This window comes from Mustela lutreola, chromosome 8, assembly GCF_030435805.1.
Source record: "Mustela lutreola isolate mMusLut2 chromosome 8, mMusLut2.pri, whole genome shotgun sequence".
In the NCBI taxonomy this organism is placed as follows: Eukaryota; Metazoa; Chordata; class Mammalia; order Carnivora; family Mustelidae; genus Mustela; species Mustela lutreola.
In genome coordinates this window covers 72382381-72389054 of record NC_081297.1, presented here as the reverse complement: position 1 = coordinate 72389054, position 6674 = coordinate 72382381, and the positions used below count along the sequence as shown (strand labels likewise).

At 39.3% G+C, this 6674-nt stretch overlaps 1 non-coding gene across 1 annotated transcript; it reads right to left on the bottom strand.

The window, feature by feature from the left end:
* Positions 1-6301: 6301 nt before the first annotated feature.
* On the bottom strand, positions 6302-6465 carry LOC131840093 (U1 spliceosomal RNA). Its single transcript, XR_009357203.1, has one exon. It is a non-coding gene; the product is annotated as a U1 spliceosomal RNA (small nuclear RNA).
* Positions 6466-6674: the final 209 nt, after the last annotated feature.

The window sequence follows — 6674 nt, the reverse complement described above, 5'->3', positions numbered from 1 at the left end:
GGGATAGGACACAGAGGCTTCAGGATCCTGGCAACACCGAGGGAAAGCACAGGCTGAGGGTTATTAATTCGCATGGAATACACAGGGGAGTAGAAGGTGCCTACCTAATGAAACCATCTCACCAAGGTGGACTCAAAATCGGCCTACTTTAGCATTAACATGAGCTCTCCCTATCTTGATAAGGAGTATGTTCAGAGATCACTTTTGCTATGTTAGAAATATACAGATATCAGTGGTGTGGCAGTATCTTCCTTTTTGAAAAGAACTAAGTGGAAATCTTTAAATTAAGATTAAAATGTGTTCTTTTGTTCATTGAACAAATGTAAACTGAGTGTTAATGAGCAAGGAACTGTGTGCAGGTATTCAGAGATGTGGAATCAGGGAAGGACTGAAAAGCCAGGTGTCCCCGCTGTGGGTTCTTGGACATCTGATTTCCTCACATCTCTCTTTATCCATCTCTAAAATGAAAGTGTTTGCATCATAACAGGAGGAACAGGCTTCAGAAACCTTGGAAAACGGGCTCGGAAAAATGACGGAAAACCCAACTCTAAGAAGCTAAAGCGGGAAAGGAGGCTCGCTGTTGAGAAGCCCAGGCACCATTCCAGCGGGTTCAGTTTTGGGCAAGAACCTGAACAATGGTCACCAAGATCTTCCATGACTTGGCACTGCCTTGTGCCCTGTTAGCTTCATTCTCGGGCACCACATGGTGACCCCGGGTTTGGCTCATGTCATCCTCGATGCTTGCAGTATCTGGAGAGAGAGCACCTGCCTCTTTCTAATTTCTGGATATGTCTCTTTGCATCTCATTGCTCCAAGAGGATCACGTGCTTTTCACTGACAAATCCCCTTATGGAGAATGCGATGCACATGTGTGATGTTAAGGACGACACCCTCCCCGCCAAAAGAGTGGGCCAGAGTTAGTTCCAGAGAGAAGAACCAGACTAGTTGTGGCCATATGAGTGAACAAATGCTGGCTTTGCAGAATAAAAGGTTCAGACCAGATCATCCCAATTATTCCTTCAGTGCTACTCTGTATTAGGGGCTAAATTGTGTTCTAGTCTCTTCCCCACTAAATTCACGTTGAAACCCTAACCACCTCAGGATGGGACTCTATTTGCAGGACGGTCTTTAAAGAGGTAATTAAGGTTAAATGAAGCCATACGAATGAGCCCTCATCCAACCAGCTGTCTTTATGAGAAAAGGAGATTAGGACACAGAGTGACACTGGATGTGCACAGAACGGAAAGATTATATGAGGACGTAGCAAGAAGGTGGTCATCTGCAAGCCAGGGAAAAAAATGTACCAACACATGGATCTTGGAAACATATGGATCTTGAACTTATAGCCTTCAGATTTTGAGAAAACAACTTTCTGGTGTTTAAGCTACCCAGTCTGTGGTACTTTTTAATGGTAGCCATAAAAAACTCATACAATCTTCTGAAGAAGACATGATTCTTTCCTGCCAGATCTTCTGTTCTATTTGAGGTCTGTTTTTGAAGAAAATAAGTGTATAGGCCCAAACTTCCCTACCATACACACACACACACACACACACACACACACACACTATCCACATACAAGGTAGTTTTGGGGGTTTTGTACTTTGACAAATGCCATGTGAGTGATACAGCAGACCAAGAGAAGGCACAGTCCCTCCTTCCAGGTGCTGATTTTTACAACTTGACCTTGAGGAGAAGATATGGCTAGGTATACGGATTAAAGAAGAAGTTCTCAACCTTCTGGGGCTCAAGGTAAACTTTCAAGCACTCGAATTTTAGCAGCCTTCATGATATATGTGATATATTGCACTCACAGTCATCACACTACTTCCTTGGGTTCCCCTTTAGCCCAAGTTCCCACAGTGGACATCCGACCACCCTGAACCTTGAATCTTCTATTTGGAGAATTGTCCCCCTTGTAATTCCACTAGAGAAGATGATAATGCTGGGTCTTTGCCTTCTCAGCCTTTCTTGTGGTTGGATGTGGGAAGAGACCCAAGTTCAGCTCAGCAGACATACCTGCATGGACTATATCTACAGCTGGTGATGTGAATAAGACAGAACTGGAGGAACCTCTTTGGAAGTGGTAGCAGTTACAGGCAGTAACAGGGGCTTCCTGGGGTAAATAATGGCAGCATTGCCACCGGCACTGGGGGAGCCAAACATTAGCAGTACTTTGCCTCTGTCCTGACAAGATCAGCTCTGCTGTGTGATTCTAGAGAACATTCTTAGCTGCTGCCCAGTCTCTCACCTTAATGCCCAGCTTTCCATGTGATTGTGTGAGCCACTGCAAATTGTTTTAATAAATTCTTTTTCTGTGCAAAATCAATAGAGTCCTTCTGTGATTGAACTAAAAGCCCTGACTGACAATATTGCTATTTGAGGAGCGCTCCTTGCTGCCCCTACTGTCAAAAGTTTTCAGCTATTCTGAGAACCAACTTTCCATTATTTCTGTGTATTTTCCTTCTTACCCATAAGGCGCCTCACCCTAAACAGGACCGTACTGAACTATGTATCTTACATCTTATGTATCTCTTTACTTAAAGCAAAACAAACAAAAAAAGTTTAATATGTGTGTGTGTGTGTGTGTCTTCATTTGAGGTAAAAATGTATCTTAAATACATAGCTTAAGGATTTTAAATGCATTGTAAACACTGATCTGGGTTGCATATCTATGAACTGTACGGCATGCACAAATCTAAAGAAGCACTGAGTTAGAACGTGGAGAAGCAATCGACTCAATTTCCAGGGCAAGAGAAGATGTAGCCCGGGGCGATGGCTTCGAAACAGATAATCATTAGAATCTTCTGAGAGCTTCTGTTTTTAAATATAGATTTCCAAATCCTAAATTTAAAAAAAAAATCCCTCGGATAAACTTACTTTGCACTTCTAGAGTATACCCCAGGTACTTGAGTTTTTATGATGCTGACAGAGTCAAAAGAGACTGTCCAAATTGTGAAAATATAAAGGAGGTTTCAAGATAAAAAGGCAAACAACTAAAGGACAAAAGTCTAATATAACTAGCAAAACTTGGAAGAGGTATGCTAGAGTAGGGAACTATAGTAGAGCTAAATACCTCAACTTTCATGATGAGGCATCAGTTGGTAATGACTAAAGGTGAGAAATTAAGAAACAAAGCATTATTAGCATCCAGAATTATGGCAGCAAACACTATGGAAAAAAAAAAAAAACCTGAAACTTTTCAAGGTTCTAGCTTAATTAGCTCCCTCTATCCACAGTCACTTCATGCCCATTAAGCTCTTCTACTTTTCTGTAACTATTCATACTTTCTACTTTCTATCTGATTATATCTTTTCATTTATTTCCAAAGTTATAGTAAGTCCCATTAGGCAGAAATCTTTTCATTGTGTCTCCACAATTGAAACAGTGTCTGGTATATAGTAGGTACTTAATAAATATTTGAGGAAGGAAGGAAGGAGGGAAGGAAGGAAGGAAGGAAGGAAGGGTGGTTTAAGTAAAGGTAAACACCCCTGGGGAATGGAATAAGGATGGCAGAATTTCACATTTTACTTAATGCTATTCTCAATCACATGAACATTTTTTTACCATGAGGGCACGTATTGCACGGAGCACTGGGTGTGGTGCATAAACAATGAATCTTGAAACACTAAAAAATTAAATTAAATTAAATTTTTAAAAATGCATTATTTTCGGGATGCCTGGGTGGCTCAGTTGGTTAAGCAGCTGCCTTCGGCTCGGGTCATGATCCCAGGGTCCTGGGATCGAGTCCCACATTGGGCTCCTTGCTCGGTGGGGAGCCTGCTTCTCCCTCTGCCTCTGCCTGCCTCTTTGTCTGCCCGTGCTCGCTTGCTCTCTCTCCCTCTGTCTCTGACAAATAAATAAATAAAATCTTTTTTAAAAAACGCATTATTTTCCAATAAAAAATTTAAATGCTCCCCTAATAGTTCTGATGCACAGCCAGGTTTGAACAATGGGTTAGGGTATGAAAGGAAATACCTATAAAGATAGAGGACAATTTAGAATCAGCTACAAATATATGGGGAAGGTTACTGATTTTATTCTAAGGCTTTTTTGTTTTATTGTTTTTCCATTTTTCATTATATTAATGTTTTAGTACTCATCTCTTCCCTCTATCGTGTACTATGAAAAGTAGTGTCCAATCTTTGCTTAGCACTTTACAAATATCCACTCCTTTATTTAAAAAAAAAAAAATTTCCAGATTGCTTACTTTAGTTGGATGCCCACCTCCGTCCCCTTTTAAAATGCAAACACTCTACAGAGGAGTAACACACTACATTATGTGATCAGTATCTTAGCATGAATTTCTTACATTGTTTAATCACTTCCTCACTCTGTTTAAATCCCAAAACACAGAAAAAGGAGATAAATCTCTCTACAGGATTCTAGCCATGAATGTTTTGTGTGATAAATGATGAACTTGATCTTCTTTTTCATCATTTATAATTATACACAGGCTGAAAGTAAAAAAGCAAACTTCCCACTCCACCTTCCTTTCTCTTTCCAGAAGCAGATTTTAATATCAAGGTAGTAAAGATCTTCACAAAGTTTCCTTCATATTCATTTAGTCCCAGTTTGGAGCTACTGTCCTGTATTCAAGTGTGCTGATGAGTCAGTATCTTAAAGGGAAAAGAAAACAAGTGAGTGTCATGCTTTTTTCTAGTGGAGCACTCTCCTATCTACTTTGCTCTGAGAGAGATGAATATTAACTTATACTGAAAATCCTACCATGTGTGTTGATTTGCAAACTGGACCCTAAACATGCAGGGCAGGGAGAGACCAAAGAAAGAGGAGGACCACTCCAGATTGGTGTGTGGCGTGTTTAATAAGCAAGGGCAGGCTTGTCTTGGGCAGCCACAAGAAGAGGAGATCTCCACACCTGCCTGCCAGAATCTTTAAAGTTTATACAGAGGGCTTAACTGGGTTCAGTCACCTACGCTGTCCAGACAACCTCAATGACACATCACTATCTCAAGGCTATGCCCTTGGAGCAGCTTCCGGGAGTGAGGAAGGCAAGCAGAATGCATACTCCATGGACAGGAGGTGGGTAAGGAACCTCTGATTACCCAGGTCCAGCTCATGGGTCAACTGGCAGTCACATCCTCTCAATGACCTCCCCCAACATGTGCACAGACTGCTGTGGTGCATTCTCAAAATCACATCCCTTCCAAATGAAATACCAGGAACCTCTTCTGCCCACAATACCAATGCAGGGCTAAGGACTCCAAGTGAGGGCTAAGGACTCCAAAAGCACAAGGTTCAGGTCTGAGGACTTATCATACAGGTTTCTGGAAGTAACAATAGCACATCACTTCTGTCTGTTTCCTTTATTTTCAGTTGAGCCTGTTTATCGTTCTTTCATATATGCTACTTCTTCTCACTTTCCAGTGACAACCCAAAAGACCTGATCTATACACTACAAGGATGATTCTTTCGTTAAACATACCAGAATTCTCTATCATATCATATCAGAATATCTATCATATCAGAATTCTCTATCGAAATAAGGTTTACTCATTTAAATCTCTGTCTTGGAAAGCCAAACATTCATTCTATTGATGAGCCATATCTCAACACATTTTCAGAAGCTCTTCTTGGAAATTGTCTTCAGGGCCTGGAGTATATTTTCTTAAAAGTTCACAATGACAGCAAAAAGGTCTTTAGGAATATAATTGAGTTAGAACAGCAATTCTCAAAACTTTTGGTCTCAGGATCCTTATACACAGGTAAAAATTATTGAGGACCACAAAGAATTTATTTATGTGAAATTTTTTGTTAACATTTACCATATTAGAAATTAAAATTAAAAGTCTTAAATTCTTCATTCATTAGCTTATTTTGAGATAACATAGATCCATTAACTATTAAAATAAATGTTGTTTTATGAAAACAATTACAATGTTCTCTCAAACAAAAATATTTTTGTGACAGAAGGAGCATTATTTTACATTTTTTAAATCATTTTAATGTCTGGCTCAATTAGAACACAGCTGGATTTTTATATCTCTTTTTGCTTACAGTCTATTGCTATGTTATTTTAACTTAAGTATTTGAAGAAAATCTAGACTCATACATATGTAGTTGGAAAAGAAGGGTTTTAAAAGAATTTTTTTCAGATAATTGTGATATTCTTCTTTGATACTATGCCAAAACTCAACAAGTAGTAGTTTCTCAAAGGCTAGTTGCTAAGTGAAATCTGAAACCATATCAATAAACTTTTCATATTCTGCTACATTAAAATCCATTGGTCTTTCTTCCACTTTGAAAGAATTTTTTTTAAGAAAAATGAATACTTTTTTATAGGGGGGAAGCGCAAACACAATTCCCTGCTACCACAAGTTATGCAATTGAGTTTCCCACATTTGGGAAAATCGCAGGGGTCAGCACATCCAGAGTACAATGGATAATCCTCACCTTAGGAAAACCACCTTCGTGATCATAGTATCTCCCCTGCCAGGTTAGTATGAAATAAATCCTTTATCCATGCATAATTTTGCAATATAATCCATTGTTATTCAGAAAAATCTTAATTCACTTAGTTCTGCAGATCTTCCAAATATCAGTACATGTCACTACAAAATAGTGTCATGTGCCCTGAAACCTCAGGAAAATTCCACTGTACTCTTGTGACAGAACAAGAATAAAAAAGGCATATAACATCTTAGCATTATTAT